Source organism: Rhodnius prolixus, unplaced genomic scaffold (genome assembly GCF_049639745.1).
Source record: "Rhodnius prolixus isolate KJV_2025 unplaced genomic scaffold, Rpr scaffold_4, whole genome shotgun sequence".
NCBI lineage: Eukaryota > Metazoa > Arthropoda > Insecta > Hemiptera > Reduviidae > Rhodnius > Rhodnius prolixus.
In genome coordinates, this window is record NW_027411614.1 from 41,276,035 (window position 1) to 41,295,586 (window position 19,552).

Genomic DNA, 19,552 nt, shown 5'->3' on the forward strand with positions numbered 1-19,552 from the left:
TTCTGAAACAAGAATATCCCCAGATAGATCATAAAGTATTACTAATAAGACCAAACAATTGCTAGAGAATAAAAATCTTTAGTACAAATAGAAGTTGAAGCAGAATCCACGAAAAAAGGAACTTCGATAATGCAATTTTGACCCAAACTTTGTTACGGAGTAACCTCTGCTTCGACCTTTATTAGATCTTTGCCTCCACTAGTGCCAAACAAGACCTATAGCACCCCAAGTGGTTAAACAACTCAGTTAAGAAATTTTGAAGAAGTTAAGAACTATTCTTAGGGAGTATCGCGGAAGAGAAGTGGGAGCCGGGAGCCAGACAAACATGTAGTCTCTTCAGGCACACACCAGGGATGGGGGAGATGGTAAAGTAGGCTAATTGGCAAAAGCTATCTCCAGTTCTCTCAGGGAGTACATATCCCGCCTCAACACCTGGTAACCTTTAGGAAGAGAGAGGTTTGGATGACTCTGAAGCCTTGATACCTCTATCAGAAATAAGGTGTATTTTTCTCCACTGCCCTTTATTAATCAAGGCTTTCTGAAAAGGTCAAATGCCCTTCCAAGCCCACGTTATCCAGGAAAAGGTATATAATCCGAAAGGGGGCTCAGCACTTCGAAGACTCCGCTTTCGATTGTTATCCATCCATCCTTTGGCACGGGTCACTCGACGCCTCGGGATAGAGTGGAATTTTTGTAGCGAAATTTGGGCTGGAAAGAAAGAGGAGCAGAAGTTTGGACTATCTTGCTTCCGAGCGCCAAATGCTCCTTTTCGTCCAAAACATTACCCCAGATATTTTGTGGATAAATTCCTTAATCATCTTTGAGGTTTGTGATTGAGGGTTATCTCAACCCTAGCAAAGGGGACAGTTCTCATACCGCCTCTTTTGGCATGCAAATTCGGAGCAGTTTTTCATGGGAGATATTATGAGGGGGTAGAGATCAAAGTTTGCTCCCAGTGTTAAGTGAAAATATTGTTAGGCCAAATTCATGGACGAGTTACTAGTCCTTTTTAATGTAAGTCGTTAAGATAATTTACACCATTTATGATGTGCAAGTTAAGATTCAAGTTTTTGTTTAGGATGAGTTTAGAAAGATAAGAATGTTGCTAGTACGCACTATGCTCTATTGATTGTTTTCGGCCAGCCGAGAAATTTTTGGCTTAGGTATTCAGGAATGTAAGATATCAGATTTTCATTAAATTTTGGTTTTTGAAAATAATTTTCTCTAGCAAGGCCTAGTTTATCGCTCTTCAATCATTGTGTCCGCCCTTTACATCAATGAAAAGTGGTTTGGCTCAAGTTATTTGGTTGGAGAAACTACTTGAGTTCTTGGTGGAAGGTCAGCTTGTAGGCTTGTTTAAAACTGAGTTATTTATGTAAACGTAAAACCAATGGCGCCGCTAAACAATAATTTACTTTTATGTTTATGTTATTCGAAGATTATTGTTGTTGAGTCTAGGCTTGTTATCTGTTAAGAGAGGTTTTTAATAGGGTTTTTGAAGTTTAAAAAGAAATTTTCTTTATTGGTGTTATTACATGAAACATACTTAAATGTACACAAAAAAAAGTTTGCTCATACTGTACAGGTTAAAACTTTGCTATGCTACAAATCTTAGAATGTGTGTCCGAGTTTAAAAGGTTTGACGTAATCTTGTTGGCATGCATTATCAATTGGTTTGTGTTTGTAGCTGTGCGTTAACGGAGAGAGTTAGTTCTATTTTTAAAGAACACCCAATGACACACTATTGTATAGTAGGAATTCGCTATTGCAGTTTTTTTTGTCTTTTTTAATTACATTATAATTCCTAGTTTTGTTAGTTGGGCCTGTCTTTCTTTAGTAATTTGCGTTACGATAGTTTGAAGGTCTCCATATAACTCGGTCAATTTAAAAGTTTGAATGTTAATAGGGTTGCAACATCACTATGTGCACCACCCATGTAAATAAACAACGTATTCCTAACTGTTGATGTTCATTAGGCTTTTCAAGAAATCAGCTGTTTATGGGATAGTTATTTACTATATGTACTTAAATGTTTTAAAATATATTTCTGGATTCCAGTTATAATAAAACACGTAAAATTTTAAACCTTAAGTATTATCAGATAGTGATTTAAAATAATTTCTTGTTACACCTTAATATTTTTGTTAAGCACCAAAAGCATAGTTATCGATTAATCGTGATGAAGTTCTCTGAATTTAGAACTTCTAGCTATAGGAAGTACAGGTTAATCAAGGAAGAAGTTGTAACTGTATAGTGTATACCGGTCAGGCATAATGCTTACAGCACGTTTTAGAATTTAATTTAAAGCACAATTTCAAAAGCATCCTTACATTCATCGCTGTGTAGACGTTTTACGAGTTAGTATCATTGATAGCTTTTACTTTTTATTTTCGTTGATTAGGTCAAATTATTGCCTGTATGCACTGCAATTATATATGTTTACAAGAATATTGATGTCATATCTTCTTTTTAAGCGATTTTATCGACTACCATACTTTTGTGACATTCAGAATAAACAGCTAAACATTAACCCGGTATTCACTCAAATCAGAATTATAAAATTAATGTGGTAAATTCATAAATCGTAATTTTATATTCTAATTCTTTGTGTAAATATTCAAAGCATTTTTTTGTTTATAATACTAGTACGAAGGGTTGAAGGAGTTTTTAAAAAAGTCTGGTATGGAGGGTTTAAAGAATCCACTTGCTTATGTAGACTTGTTTTAATAAACTTTGCGTGATAATAGAATTTTCCACTGACAAATAAAGAAATCCTTGTATAACCAATTCATTGCGACCTACTTCTGCAAAGTAGGTCTTGGTTTTGCCTTTGTATTTACGTACTTATAGAAATAAAGAAATGTGTAGGTAGAAGTAACAATGCTGCGCAATTAGCTTTGCTTTATTTGTGATTATAACAAATTCTTAATTTGTTGTATACCCTCCTCTGAAAGCCTTAGTGTTTATGCAAGGGTTAACGAGCTTTCATAATGAGATGCCCCTTTCTGAGGTCCACTTCTTCTGGAATTAATAGCCTAAGTCATGCAGCCGTCCACAAATAACTAACTGTAAGTCAGAGTTACTTCAGATCCTTTAAATCCCAGAATTGCCACTTTCACTAGACTCGAATTGGAATATAATAAGGGCGGCTACTTGATTGTGAAGCTCAGCTATTCTGTTTATCCTCGGAAATGGGAAACCGAAATGACATTACGTATATAACCTGTTTTTAGGTAATTTGCGTCAAATATCTCAAAAACTAATACTCAAAGTAAGCTGTAACTTTAAATTTATATTAGTAGAAGTACCTCTTTATTTAGCGGATTATTAACATTTTTTCTATCATTTTCTCAAAAATGGTTTCAACGATTACTTTAAATTATGAACGCATGGTTGTCTTCAACTTATATTTGGAACAACTTCCCAGGAAAATTCGATTAAAATATTGTTTTATATGTTCTATTCTATTATAAATAATTTATCTAGTTAAATTTACTTACACGTATCTCAAATAACAAGTTTTAGACATTGACTTAAAAGGTGAAGTTAAATTTCAATTATAAATACATGCACGTCATGAACTATAGATGCAAACATCCCGTACCCAAGTTTCTCACCAAAAGTTTTCACTGACAGCGGATTTTTGTCTGTTATCAGCGGATGCTGATCATTAGAGGAAAAATCCTTTCTTAATATGCTGGTTCAACAATTTAGTAGAAACTGTTTTAAGTTTTTGTGTTAAACCCAACGCCCATTGCTTTAAAACATATTGACCCTTAACGATTTGACCGGAAGAAACTTGGTTGGTAATTTTGTTTTTTGTTCCATTTTTATTTACATAGAAGTCACGTTTCCGCTCACTCAGCACTAGCCTAAAAATATTCACTTTTAAGAATTATTATGAAGTATCTTACGAATATTTATTTATATTAGTGTGATGTGACACGCATCCTTACAACTTTCACTTACCGTAGTTTGTATAGCTGTAAGTAGCAGGCCTTTCTTTTGATTGGGTAGGCAAAGGCACACACAGACCCGGCAGTGCGAGGGTGTCTGCATTAGCCTTGAACTCTTACCAGAATTAATACTTTATCCCTCCAGCCAAAAAGTTCCATGGACCGTATTTGTATTTGTATTTCTTCGTATAGCCATTAGGATTTCATTGGGTTCTCCCAAACCTTAGGCGCCCCATGGACGGTACCTTGCATATAATTATCTAAAACTTCGGCTCGACTACTAGTTCGAGGTTTTTACGCTGCATCTAAGGGTAAAAAGAGTCCTCATTCCGCAGCTTGAGATTTTCATCTAATTATATACTTCATCAGCAAGCTGAGAACCTTAAACCAAATTTATTGAAAGGTTTGCATGTCAGAGCCAGGAAAAGCTTTTATTAGATAATATATAGTAGACCGATAGCCTGAATCCTACATTAAACACTTTATATCGCCCGCTTAGTAAATTTTATGGAGAGAACATTTTCTAAAAATCTTCTTTTTTTTCTTTTTTCGTAATAGCATTGAATATTTCCACAAAAATTCAGTTTAGAAAATTTGAATGTTGTGCAAGTTATATGTGTGGCGTGAAGATGACGGGTCAGTATATACATGTACAACTTATGTTTAAAACAACTGTAATTCTTTTCCCCACTTTGGAAATTATTGCAATCAGCTGGTAGTGAAACAGATAAATGTGATCATGTGTTATTTATTAGTATTATTCCTAATGTATACATCCATTTATAGTTCACAGCATACACGTTTCGCTTGATTGCCATTAGACGTCGTGTTGTCATCCAATGAGGTTTATCATCTCTTTGATCAAATAATACAGTAACACATAGCATTCACTTAATAAGTCGCGATATACACTGGGCCAAAAAAGTCTGTGAACACTAACCTAAATTTTATTACTTTTATTATTATCTTATTAGAAACTTCTTTTATTTTCAAATGAAATATACTATTCGATAGAGAGAAACCAGAGTTTTTCATTTTATATTCAATCTTTTATTTTTGTTCAGCAGGAATATCACAATTAAATGTTTAACAAAACAACACCCCAAACGAATGCAAAAAAAGTCTGTGAACAGCTGTATAAATATGTAAAAACATTAAGATAACAAACAGAAAAACGATTGAATAAAGTTTCAACCACTACAGTCAGTTTTGTGAATAAATAATCTAATTAGTACACATTTAACCACTAATATGGAAGTTCCCAGACCAATTCGAGAACTTATTGTGACGTTGCGAAATGAAAGAAAAAGTATTCGAGAAATAGGGAAGATAGTTCAAAAAAACCCTTCAACGGTGCATAATATAATTAAAAAGTACGGAAATGTGATTAGTAGGCCACGCAGTGGACGGCCACCAAAACTTAATTCCTTTCATAAACTGCAAATTCTGAAGTCTGTTCGAGAAGAACCCAGGACAAGCGCTCAAAAAATCAGTCAAGAATTATCAAGTGGTTATGTGTAAGCGTAACACCACATACAATTAGAAATAAATTACATGAATACGATTATTGCGGTCGAGTCCCGAGGAAAAAACCTTTAATCAATAAAATAAATAGTAACCGCCGATTGGATTTCGCGAAAGAATATGTTTCTAAGCCTTCTAGTTTCTGGGAAACCGTAATCTTTTCAGATGAGTCGAAATTCAATGTATGTGGGTCTGATTGACGACAAAAAGTGTGGCAAAAAAGAAATGAAGCTATGAAAATGAAAAATATGAAGCCTACTTTTAAGCATGGGGGAGGCAACATTCTGGTGTGGGGTGCATGAGTGCTAAAGGAGTGGGCAAGTTAGATCTAATTAATGGTATGATGGACCAATATGTGTATGTGGATATATTAAGACGCAATTTAAAAGAAAATTCAAAAAAATTAGGGTTGGAGGGAACGTTTGTCTTCCAACAAGACAATGACCCGAAACATACCGCACCAAAAACTCGGGAATGGCTTTTAAATAATACACTCTGGCGCCTAAACACCCCTCCACAAATGCCAGACCTTAACCCAATAGAACATTTGTGGGATGAAATCAGCCGCGAAATAAATAAAAGAGGAATAAGAAACCGTGAACAACTAAAAAACGCTATTTTAGAAGAGTGGGATAAAATTCCAACATTGACGACCACAAAATTATTAGGATCGATGAAAGCTCGTTTGTTGGAAGTGATTAGGAACATAGGAGGTCCTACAAGTTTTTAAAATTTATAATTCACGTACAATGTGTAACAATGATTTATTTCTGCAAAGTGTTCACAGACTTTTTTTGCATTCGTTTGGGGTGTTGTTTTATTAAACATTTAATTGTGATATTCCTGCTGAACAAAAATAAAAGATTGAATATAAAATGAAAAACTCTGGTTTCTCTCTATCGAATAGTATATTTCATTTGAAAATAAAAGAAGTTTCTAATAAGATAATAATAAAAGTAATAAAATTTAGGTTAGTGTTCACAGACTTTTTTGGCCCAGTGTATGTATTTCAGTTTACTGACTCCATTTAAAATTCCATTTTGATGGCTCACCTTATTAGAGTGTAAACATTATTTAGTTCGGAAATTATATCAAGTTTTATTTCCAACCTCTTTATCCACATACAGTTTGAATGGAAATACGTTTTAGGCTAGCTCTGAATTCTAAAATGTGAAATTTAGAAATTTGATCTGCTAATGTTATGTGGAGAATCCGACATAAACTTAGTTAGGTATAAGTTGCACTATGAATATGTCGTTCCTGATTTTCTTTACCTTCTCCCTTGAGAGAAAATTATGTAATCGTGCAGAGTTCGATTGCTTTCTATAGAAATAAAAGTGTTCAGGTCGGCCACCCAAAATAAAAAAATGTTCTAAGCGCATGATTTGAATGCTTTGAGGGAATTAAATTTTTTATAAACTAAAAATTGATGAAGCTCAAACTTAGGATTCTCCTTTGATACTCTTCAACGCGTCTCTTTCTAAGGTTTAGGCCGAAATCCATTAATCGAAGTCGGACCGACTTTACTGAAGTGATTTTTCAGTTTTCCTTAAATTTCTTGTAAATTTCATGCCGACTTAATCTGAATTTTGTAAAACTGAATGTTCTTGTCTACATGGTGTTCTCCGGTGTATACTGGATAAGTGAAGAGGAGTTCTAATATTAGATTATATAAGATACCCTCTATTTCAATTTGATTCTGACTATTTGACGTCTGTCCAAGTAGTTTAGATGTTGTTTCTGTACATTTATAGGAGTGATAGGAGCCTTTCGAATTAAATTATCTTCGAACAATAGGTTAGGGGGTTGAGATTTATATAATAGCTTCACATTCTCAGTCTAAGGGACCGATCCCTCGTTGCTCAATACTGTGTTCTACAAGTTTCATTCCACAAGACAAAATACACGTACTTGCCCACTATCTCGAGCATTTGAAGTAGAATAGATAAAATCTGCATCCTTACTTCTCTAAATGGTTCATACTTGTCTAATAACCGAGAGAAGGAATGGAATATATGTATGTTTTCCAAAGACTACAAAAAATGATTAGACTTAATTAGAATAGAGCAGGTTATAAAACTAGTGTCGTCTAAAAAAAACTGATTTTCTTTATTCATAATTCAATGCACGTGTTTACTCAGACTTTGTGTAGAAGAGGAGGTGGCTATTTCAAGGATCTAGCAAAAATAGCCTTCTTTTTTATTTTACCTAATTTATGTACAAGAATTTAGTACAGCAGTTTGCACACATCTCTGTAATGTATACTATGATGGCTTTATTGTAAACACAGGTGGTGCTTTCATTTTGCAGCCTTGTCAGAGGGTGTTGTCTAGTTGTAGACCATCATAGTCCATGCAAAAAGTGTGGCCTACGCCAGAACAGCCTTGTGGTGGTTAAGCTTGGTTGACGCATTATACAAATTAGCTATTTTGCATAACTTAATAGAAGCTTTAAAACAGTTTAACCTTGCTTCCTCCGTCTATGGGCTTTCTTTTTTTTTTTAAATTCAGTTTCCTTTTATTTTTTATTTTCTAATATCAACATTACTAATGCCACTTTATGGAAAATTTTATTATTTTTTTATTTGATGACTCTTGGTGAATTGCTAACTAAATGTTACATCATGTCTACTCGCAGCACATTCATTCAGCATTATTATTTCTCTTTAAATTAATTCTTTAAGTGGATTTTTTCTTTAATTATTTGATTAATGAGTTTACTTGAAGTCAATCATTCTTATTATTAAAGTGGTTTAAAATATCTGGGAGCACTTACGCAAGCGTTAGCATCAATTTTTTTACCGACAGACAGATTTACTTTTTTTCATTCCTTATCTCCTCTATTAGAGAAAGTATTAGAGCGTGTGTAGTTTTTCCGTTTAGTTTTACCTGAAATACGCCTAATTTTCGAGGTATCATGAGCTCTTTTGTTTTAGTAATAAAATGATTTCAACGATTTTCTTTAAACTTTGTCTACTCGTTACTTCATGTAAATCTAACTTTGGTTTGAAACATTTCCCTAAGAAAATCTATTTTAAGGTAATTCTGAGGGAGAGATGAGTTTAATGTTCCCTGTAAAGTTCGATCTTAAAATATGTGATTGTTCAGTCTTAATTTTTTCTAGTTGTGTCCAATTTTCGTTGATTGAGGGTTATTACTGAAAAAACAAATTTTAACTTTTTGACACCGTTTTGAGAGAATTTCCTGTCTTTTTCTGGAAAAGAGAAAGCTAGACATAATCGTAAAGATAAAAAATAAACTAAACATAGAATGATGTTTCCTTATAAACCAAAATTAATCGCAGCACTTTGTCGTCAACAACTTAAATTCTTATTTTTTTTTATTAATCTAAATAATAACTAAAATTCTACATCGATTGTGAACTGTTTTTTTTTCTTCTTTTAGGAATTTTTCTAATGATGAAATTTGGAAAGAAGATGAAACTGATCTTTTTTTTGGAGAACTGCAGCTATTGGTAAAAGTGATCTATTGAAGGAATAGAAAGGAGTTTCACAGCAAGGAGCGATAACATTAACGGTAATTGAATATATTTTTTTTTATCGAAAGCAATCAAGAATCGAGAGTTTTAAGCAGAAGAGATAAGATGCTATTGGAGCATTTAGTTCTACTTTAAACAGTTCAATTCGATAGGTTTTCGAGAAAGTTTTCAAAAAAACAATTCCATCTTCCAGAAATTAATCCTCAACACTGCACAAGGAATACACTTTAACTCTAACAGTCACCCTTCTGCCAGAACTCCACTAATCTGCAGTGGTCGGAAATATTTCAAGATATTATGTATATGTTACCGGCATTGTATTAAAAGCCGGCATTCTATAGAATGACAAATGCTATTTAGACAAAGTTCTGTTAAGGCTACTATATGAATGACGTGCAACACTACAGCTTGCTCTTCCATTTTCATGTTGCACGGTTAAAAACTAATTTTTTATTGAACAAATTTAAGCAAAAATTGCGTATTTTGTATCTCCCGAACAAACCGGAAAGCACAACTAACAAATTCTAAACCTGAGGTGCACTTATAAAATTAACGTGCCTTGCCAAGTGATACTCGAAACGAATCGGAGATGAATTTCATACTATGCCGGTTTCTCATCTGGCATGCCTAGAAGATGGGTGAAATATGAATTTTATAGAATGCCTTTTTTTCAAACTTTGTCGATAACATAATATGTTATATATTATATAACAATGTGCCAATTTTAGAGAAAATCTTACAGAACAAAATAAGTAATACCGGAGAGTTTTAATAAAAAAAATGGTTAACTAGTTGTTTTATTTTTTCATCGGTAAGTTATTGTAGTTTCCATGAAGGATCGCAAACGAAATATAAATTCCTGGGGAAATTTTTCGTTTTTGAGGTGCTTTCACATCTATGCAAACATAAGAACCTTTAAAAATATAATTAATCTCCCAAGATTAAGATTATGTTGACCCCAGCTAACTATACATATTTTTGCACGACAGTATTAATAACATGAAGAAGAGAAAGTAGAAAATAAAAATGCAGATTATTAATTTTGAGTTTTTACGTGAATAACCGTTTTGAGGGCCTCTAAGTGGTTTTTACAAATTCTCTCTCTCCCATTACCTCTCTCCTTGTGTGAGTGAACACTGTTACTCAAACATGAAATATCTCAGAAAATTCAATTTTGATATTACCAACACAGGACGCCCAATAAGGTTTTTGTCAAAAGCGGTCAAGCAGAAGTACAATTTTACAGAATCAATTTTTCGAAAAAATCTGATAGAGCCTACTGAAATGCTATTTTGATGTAACGTACCATCTGTTCTTTATATAAGCATTGTAAGCAAACATTGTTGTTGGCAGTTCTTAGGGAGGATTTGGGAATAGGTTTTTCTGTAAGGTTACATTTGAGGTTTTAATAACAGTATAATGTGTGCTGCACTTTAATATGTTTTGAATATTAGAAATTTGAAGAAAATTAGTAGTTAAAATCTTGTGAATAACAGCAAAAGTCGTATGATTGTTTAATTTGAGTTTACATGGAAAAATTAATTTTAATTTAACTTTAACAATATGACTGGAACACACATTTCCTTTAATGTGCAGTGAGGAGAAGTGAAGAAACTGGTCATTATCAGCCAAGTAATTGCTAAACTCGAGAAATTCCAAATCCTCACGACAGTTCATATTGACGTAACTTCAATTCATACCAGTCACCTCGCTGTAAGTTATGGCTTCGTAACCGATGCACTATTATCTTCAGATCTTGGAACGACCAAGAAACTAAGGTAAGCATAGCCAGTTTCTTTTAGGTATTTTATTTTTGTAATAATTACTTATATAATTTTTAACCTTTTATAACAGTTCACCCCTTTTATTCCTTTACGGAGTTAAATCAAACAATCGAATGTAAGTATGTAGACTCTTCAAACCGTATTTCAGGTTAAAGCGTAATATGTTATCTTAAACTACACGCTGTCAGCAGTCGAATTTCAAAAATACTTTTTTAACGAGCCTCGACCTCACAAAATAAGTAAATATTACTTAAGTTCATCAGTTTCGGCTGTGCGTTGATTACTCAGTCAAGCGAGTCATTTCTGTTACGTCAGAAAACTAGGCTACTTTTATGAATTGCCGTTTCTGATTTTAGTTTCATGGCAAGTGCTCTGACTAGCGGTAATAAATTCACTTTTTACTCCCTTCTTTTGAGTGGTGTTTACTTAGATAAGTATTAGTTAAATAAGATAAGTATTATACTTGCGAACAATTTGACAGCAAAACAATCTAGTAAAAATAAAGAAACCGGACGATGCGTTCATTCTGGCGATTTCCTGCTGTAAATATAAAATGGTATTATACATAAATATAGTGGTTATTTGTAAGGACTGAAATAAAATTATGGAATGTATATTTATGGAGGTATAAATCATGTTTTTATTTAAGTAATAAATTAGTTAATTATTATTATGGTTACTTACAAGTTGAAGGTCTTATTTGTTAAAACATTGCGGACATCTCTATTTATCTATTTCTAATAGCCTGCTGCTTTCAATGCATTGCCCTAATTTTATTCTTTACTCCTTCATAATAATTTACGATTAGTTTTGTAAACCATCGTTGGGGCATTTTTTATTTTCAAGGTTCTCTACTAAGAGAAAGTATTGTAATCATTGCAAATTTTCGATTTTCAGCTTCTATTGGAATACTACATTTTGAGTTCCCTTAGTCTGAAATAGTGGTTTTTAAAAATGGTTCTCATTGTAGTGTGTGTGTTTGTTTGTGTATATGTAACTAAAAAACGAAAATTCGCAAAATATGCCATTTTGGTATTTAAATTAGATGCCAACAGGGGATAACAGAGAAGATTTTAGATAAAATCGGTCAACCTAAAAAAACTTTACACTATCAATTTTTGGGTTTTCTTGAAAACACATTCCATGCGTTTCTTGAAACTTGGTACAGAAGTTGCACAAATGAAGTTGTATAACTTTTATTTGAGACGTTTTTGAAGCAAAATCGATTCAGGACATTTCTGAGAGAAAAAGTGTTTAGACTTTCTTCAAAAGTGGCATATCTGTTAGCTACTATCATGCCACCTGTATAATATTAATAAGAACTAAATTCGGGACAAAATTTCCAAGTTTAGAGAAGATCGGTTGAAGAAAATAAATTTAAAGAAAGTTGCTCATCCCCAGGCTTGCTGCATACGACGAATATGAGAGCCGCTCTAAGTCTTCGCTTTGTGAAGAACAGATTTTAATCGTCGATTCAAAATATATTTTACATTTTTTTGTTAGTACAAACTAACAAAATTTCGATCCGTTCTTGTTCCAGACAGTTGTGTTGAATTCTTAATGCGAAGTCAAACATTGTCTTTTTGGTAGGAATCATCAGCATGATCAACAGAGAAACAAAATTGGTTTTAAGATCTTGACAACGTTCCAATGAGCGTAAGATAAAGATTGGAAGTGATCTAAGCCCAATACCTATAGCCCCCTTTCTCATAATACTTGGCTGTTGCCCTTTTGAGTGGCAAACCTTTAACCCAAGAACCTTCTCCAATTCGTCGATCATTTCCGTCGACAAAAACGATACAGACATGAAAGATAATATGGCCCCAATTGAAAAAGATAATGGTTAACCACTGTTTTATTCCAAACAGTAGAGGATAGCTTCCTCAAGAAGTCGTCCGGATGGTAGCCTTCGGCATGGCATCAAACGACTTTACGATGATGAACAGTTAGCATATACGAGCATCCTAATCAGCAGCCCAATATCATCTGACGGGCCGTTTATCTCTGCCAAAATTCATTTTTTGGTTGTAAGGATCTTTGCGTCTCTTAAAAATTCTACTTCCAAGACGACCGTGCTGGATGCCTTCCTCATACTCCAATTCTGAAATCTCGGTCTAATTGATACGCGATTTCTCAGAAGAAGATACTTGCTACATGCACACTGGTAATTCTTCCCGTTTAGAAGTATTAACTGCTTGTAACTTTTGGTATAGCGGAAGTTTATTGCTCTACATTCTCAACTAGAGAAGATTGATAGTTTTATATATTTTTTCCTAATTGAAATCATTTAATTTTGTCAATGAAGTGTGACAGTTTCAACTCTATAAATTTATTTTTAGTAGTGCATTATGTTTCATATGTAGTTCAGTGCAAAATTGTCACATGAGTGTATTTGCAGATATGAATTTAATCGTTAATTCCAGCAGCCCAGCTCTTATTTATTACTTCTTTCAATATCTAGCAATGAATGACAAGTAGATTTTTATTGCGCTAGTTTTTTTCCCCGTACTCTTCATATTCATTATATTTTCTACATAACTGGGGGGGGGGGGATGAAGAGTGCAGCTGCCTTCTTCACCTACCTCTGATGACGCCCTTATATCAATGTTCTTTGATGCAACAGTACCGTTTTCTGAAGACGCACTTTTTAAGCGCAAAGTAACATTGCTAGTCCTAGTAAATCTAAATTTTCTATGAAGATTTCAAATAAATATAGTAGAACTTGAAGAATGTAGTTGTAAGTATGAAGCTTAAAGAAAACTACTGGATAACAGATTTTTGTCAATAATGATGTTTCAGTTTGAGCTTGCAGTGAGCAAACGTTTTTTATATGTACTGAGTGATTCTCTCTCACCCACACACTCATTGTGAGAGAGAATTATTACAATCTTCCGTAAGGGACGATCATAATAATAACTGTAACGAGTGATAAAGAAAAACAGTGGTTAATCCATAGATCAGATTGGCAAATTGAAACTAAAAATGAAGAAGTAATACAGTAGGGGGTCATGTTCTAAAAACAGAACACAAGTTCGGAGACCCATTAACAATTTTATTCAGCGGTTGGACAAATAATTAGACGGACGGAACATTTCATTTGTCATAATGATCCATGGACTTCCTGTAGTATGACCAAGAAGAGTTGTTTGGCACCACGATTATTTGCAGCTGATAGATTCGTCTGCTTTAGTATGTATTAGTACTGTATTAATGTATAATGTTTATATGTATATGTAGATCTACAGACTTACACGTGTACTTGTATGTATATGTGACATGGTTCAGATTATAGTGCATGTATACATGTGTTTGTGTAAGTAATATGATGCATGATGACCCTGGGGCAGGTCACATCAGAGATTCCGCCAAGCCCTCCTCTATACACCGGCTGACATAATCTTTAGGTGTGGATCAAAAATATTTTGAATACACATAAGAATATTTTAAGTTTGTACAATACACGTGTTTTTGAAAGTTTGTTGGAAGCCTAGCAAATAGTATGTAATTTTGTAAAAGTAGTTCAAGTTACATTTTAGTATATTATTTTAATTGTGAATTTAAAAAGTAGCCCTTAGCCAGGTTATGTAAATAAGAATTATGCACGAAAAGTAGTTTTAAATGTAGGTTTAAATATTGAGGGGTTCTAATAAGAGGTTTCTTGGGTTTGCGATAGGGCACCTTAGTAATGAAGTCCACTGCTCCAAGTCATCTACCACTGCGGAGTCTTGCAAGAGCGAAGACTCTGAAACTCGGGGATGAGCAATAAGGGCTTTGAAAGCCTCTCTTGTCAGCATAGGACACACACTCGGTGGTAATACAACGTTGGCCCACCTTCCTTTCCTATATCCTTTTCTTGATTCTTTAATCATTCATGTTACTCGGCTCGGCAAAATGTGAAACTTAACCTCAAAATCGTTAGGGAATGCTTTGAGTTACCTATCCTTCAGTATCTTTGCTGTAGTCATAGTTTATTACTCTTCTTTTTTTTTTTTAGTGCGTTTAAAACGTAATAGGAGAGATTCTCGTAAGGGAGAAGTAATTTTGATCGAAAACTGCGTACAAGTAAAAGAAGTAATTTTAAAAGTAGAATTATTTTTCAAATAATTCATACACGGTTATCACTATATCAGGCCGTGCGAACATTATATTTTAAGCGCAATCATGACATTTTATCTTACTGCATTTGTACAATTAAATAAAGGAATAGAGAAATAAAGGATAGAATATTAGTATTCCACCGAAATAGATTTATGCTCCTTGAAATTAGGTCAACTATGTAAGATAAACAACTTAGTTAGATCTAAATTAAATTTAGCCCTATTTTCATACTTTATCTCTTCTTCTTTTTTTTTTTTTTTTTTTTTTATCTGGATTGTTGTGGTCAGTTTTATGTATCATAAAAGGAAATATTAACATATCTTCGCTTCCATTTTAGTGAAGGAGAAACAAACTTACAATTTTATTTTGGGTGTGTGTTTTTTAGCAAGGAAAAAATTATTCAACAAATATAATTTAGTTTCTAAAAAAAATCCATAAATAACAGTTATAAATAAAGTAATTTTTTATTTTGGAAATTTAACTTAAATGATGATCAAGCTTATTCTCGGCACGAAGCCTTCTCTAAGTGCTTCTCCTGAAATGTTTTCTCCTTGTACTTTACATTGCTCATCAGCGTACTAGAAATTTAGGAGATGATACATAATATGTTAATCAACAAATCTTAAATAAAATAAAAACAGTGTAGTTAAATTATTTCAGTTAAAAGTAGGATTTTCTTGTTAATCTACTGTGCAGATTTATATTCCACTTTTTACTGTTTGCTTTCAAACTTTTACTGTTTACAAACTGATTGCAACCATATTGTCAATTGCTTAATTCTCCTCTTACCTTAAGTATTCGTATAGAGCCTGAGGTGCTAGATTTTTTCTTTGTTTTATTTCAGAAAATGAAGTACCGGATAAAAAAAAAACATATACAAGGGAAAATTTCCGTCTTATAATTTTATATTTCATCCTCTTTGAGTACTCGAAGGTGTTAGCGAGAAAGATTTAAAGGTCGCATCCCAGGGACACCTAAGCAAAGTATAAAATTTAATGGAAAATTGATTTTATCACTTTTTCCGAGTAGTATACAAAAACATGTTGGAAGTTTTGACAGTGAACAAGGTTTTCTTAAAAGGTTTCTGAGAGAGATTCAACGCCATGCTTCCATTATAATAGCGCATATTTTAAAGCCAACTTATTATTATATTTGGCTTGAAAAAATTTAAGATTCTTTAGTTTGTTTTTTTTCACTTATTTAATGGAAGTTAAAGCAAGTTCAAAGTAAGAATTACTATTTAAGAAATTGTCAAGAAATATTGTCTTAAGATACTCAAGAAGATAGTGGCGACAAAATTTCTCTTTACAGATTTTTGTTTTAAGAGAAACTTCAATGAAAAGAAGATAGTCAGTCCGTTGTCACGGACGTTGTGATTGGAGCTATAAACTAAAGAAGATATGATACAATCTATCTTGAACATATTCCCTAGTGGAATGTTAATTAAATGATTCTTTTTTATTTATCTCTCTCAAACAGCAAAGTCACAGCTATTTAGTAATCATGTAAGTATTATGATTAAATCTTTAATTTTGTAGTGGACAATAAAAGTTCACATTGATTCATTTGCTTTTAAGCAGCTGGTTATTTGCATTAGCAGGAAGTTGCAACCAAATGAGAATAGATAATAAAATTAGTAATTTTCTCCTCCTGATTGTGTTGCATTTAAATAAGCAAATTATATCAGTTAATTTCTATTTATTTGGTACATGTCAATAAAAGATTTCGTAACAGTTATTTTCTATTTGGCAGGCTGACACTATTTTTTCTTCTTTTATCTTTGTACTATTACACCTTTACGAATGCATCTTGGATGTGGTCCATTAAAAAATTATTACACGAGTACGTAGCCTGCTTTTTATAAATCTTACATTGCCCTGCTCTTCGTTCCCTCTCATCCCTGTATAATTAGATTTTTTTCTAATAAACAGCGATCAAATAGGAACCATTCACATGTAAAAGAATTGGGTAGTTGAAGATTTCTATCTATATCTTTTGTTGACGCCTAGAACGCTTTTTACCAGAGTGATGTTTTCTGCTCTCACATTGTGGGCATGAGCTCTCTCAATCAAACAGTTTAAGATAATACTCTCAACTTCTTTAACTGTAACTTACAAATTCTCATCAGGCTTCTAACGGTTTATATATATCTTTTTCTTAGCTTAACCAAAAGAGTTCTGGCCCTCAAGGTAATGAAACTAAATAGATTTATTGTACATCCTTATATAGTTCTAGTAGGTAAAATTGCCCCTCTTTACAAGTGCAATAATATCTCCTCACAAGAGTCAAAAATCTCCGCAACTTAGCGAAAAGCAAAAATCAAATCAAGTCATACAGATATAAAAGCACTTTTTCCTGAGTCAATTTGTTCAAGAACTGAAAATTAATCAACTATCCCCTTTGGAAAGGATAGGCAATTGAAGAGTTCTCTATCAGAACAAAGTGACACAGATGCTTTCCGAGCCTATCGAAACTTAAAAGCTGGCCTAAGGATTATGCATTCGGCATCATGTGGCTCAACTCCTGCAACAGTTACTGTTAAGGCTGCCAGATGGTATAACTTGACCAGTAAAAGAGACTAGTGAGATGGATTTTTAAGTCGTATGCTTGCCAAAAGTTACTTTCCTTTCCAGCCCAAAAGCTGCAAGGGCCGTTGGAGATGGGAGTTCTTTCGGAACAACCTTCAGGTCTTTGCTACTGAGTCTGAGCACAGGATCTCGCTCTACGGTGGGTACCAAGAGACCACCTTCTTCATCATCCCAAATTTAGATTGCTCGAATATTAAATTTGTTTTTATAGGGGTTGACTAATCGGCTAATGCCATCCTGGACCCACAGGGGTCCAGTGTGGTACCGAGTAATAGTACCTCATCCTGTTCATTTTATTTATCTGAAGTCTAGTGAGGGGATTACGGGCAAAGTATTGAGGAATAAATTTTTCACCCGATACTCCAGTGACCTGATGGACACCCGTTCTTTAATGATTGCATTATAGCCATTTTGCTATAAAAGTGTAATCGACATCCAAAGGGACAAGTCTGCCGTCCTTTGTATCCCCAGTATAGAAAGATCTTATTTTAGCCATCAATTTTCTTTAGGATCTCCAACAGACCCAACTATAACTATTTCATTTAATTGATTAAAAATCAAATATTTGAACAAATTAACCGTTTACCATAATTACTATTGAAAGGAACAAAATAGTAATTGCAGAGGCAAAATTGCCAAATCTTTAATTTTGATTGTTAATTTTAAAAAAACTCTCAACAAATATTAATGAAAATTTAATTGCAAATTAATATAATAGGGCGGAACGTTTTAGCTTGATTAGCTCTTGACACATCACTTAGTAACCCAGCTGAATACAATCCCCACAGTTACTCATCACTAAATTTAAATATAAAACTGAATGAACGCTCATACATTTAGATAAATTAAGTGAATAGCAAGAAATGTGGAGGTAGTGTGCTGTAACCTCGCTATGTTCGTTTTTAACATATTTCCCTTATCTTATCTTTATGGATTTATATAAGTATAAAATATGTGTTTTATAAGAACGTACAAATAAAGGAAATACTTATGTGTGAATTACAGTATCAATGATTCGCTGAAGTATTCAATTCAAGTATTCCTTCTATTTTATTTATTTATTTTTGGTTAGCTTATTTTGGGTATTTACTCATTTTAGTTTACTTCAGGGGTTTTAACCTTGAACTTATAAACGATTGAAGTTTAGAAAGAAGTTTCATTTATTCGACAGTTGTAAGATCAGTAACATTGAAAGGAAAAGATGTAATGAATTCTTGATGAAATAGATCCAAAGCTATTGTGAACATCTATGGTTCAGAGAGCATGATTACTTTTCATTATTTGAACTCACTGACACCGTACTCACCAACTCACAACTTTCTACAACTCTTAACTAACTCATCTAAAGTACATCTACTTGCTAGATAGCAATTTACTTTTCGTATAGTTCAACCATCTGCACGAAAAGTGCTCACCTAGTTAATACAGGAAGAATTGGGGATTGTCCTTGCAACCTTCCGGCCAATTTTTTAAGATTGTGGCCACATTACCAACTTGAATGTTCAAATATTCCTATCTTTAATCGAATTAAAAAGAAACAGATCCAAAATTCCCTTAAAATAATTTTTCTGGAAACATGTTTTAAAAGAAAACAGCCTTTTTAAAACATTGTATTTTCGGTTTAACATTTAATTATGTGCTTCAGTGAAGGCGCTGAAGGCTCTGCATAGCTGTATTTCTGTCGTTTTATTGAACTTGTGCTCTGTTTCTAACGGATCTTATCCATCTTAGTCATTTAAGATGTCCTAAGCCCACTAATGTAGAGCAAATGTTAGTCTTTTAGTCGTCTCTTACGACAAGCATAATATAATGTGGATGAAGAGTCAGTCAGTCAGTCACCTTACACAAGGAAGGATAAAATCTTTCTTAGAGAAATAGGTCCGTTGAAGTGCTTCTACAAAGTTAAGCATTTCCATTTGTTATCAAGTAGGAACTCCCAACAGAGTAGCTTTATCCTACACAAAAAGGTTCTCCTTCAAGTAAAGTAATCCGCTATTTCTTTCAGGCGAGGCTTAACGTCCATCTACCAAATTATGATCAAACCAGTATTTTTTTGGAGCTAATTTACTTGAACGCAATATTCTCACTCACAGAAGCTGGAGAA

The 19,552-nt window shown here is 33.4% G+C and overlaps 1 protein-coding gene across 3 annotated transcripts in view; it reads left to right on the top strand.

Moving 5' to 3' along the window:
* Nucleotides 1-2,203: 2,203 nt before the first annotated feature.
* The window catches only part of LOC141456326 (tubulointerstitial nephritis antigen-like), a 46,439-nt gene continuing 29,090 nt past the window's right edge, over nucleotides 2,204-19,552 (top strand). For 2 of the 3 annotated variants that reach the window (XM_074132228.1, XM_074132230.1), the window contains exons 1-3: nucleotides 2,204-2,357; nucleotides 8,885-9,016; nucleotides 10,575-10,756. The gene's annotated coding sequence lies outside the window, so the exon portion shown is untranslated. Of the gene's footprint in view, nucleotides 2,358-8,884; nucleotides 9,017-10,574; nucleotides 10,757-16,348; nucleotides 16,366-19,552 lie in introns of those variants that run through there. The other variant, XM_074132229.1, reaches the window with a different exon arrangement.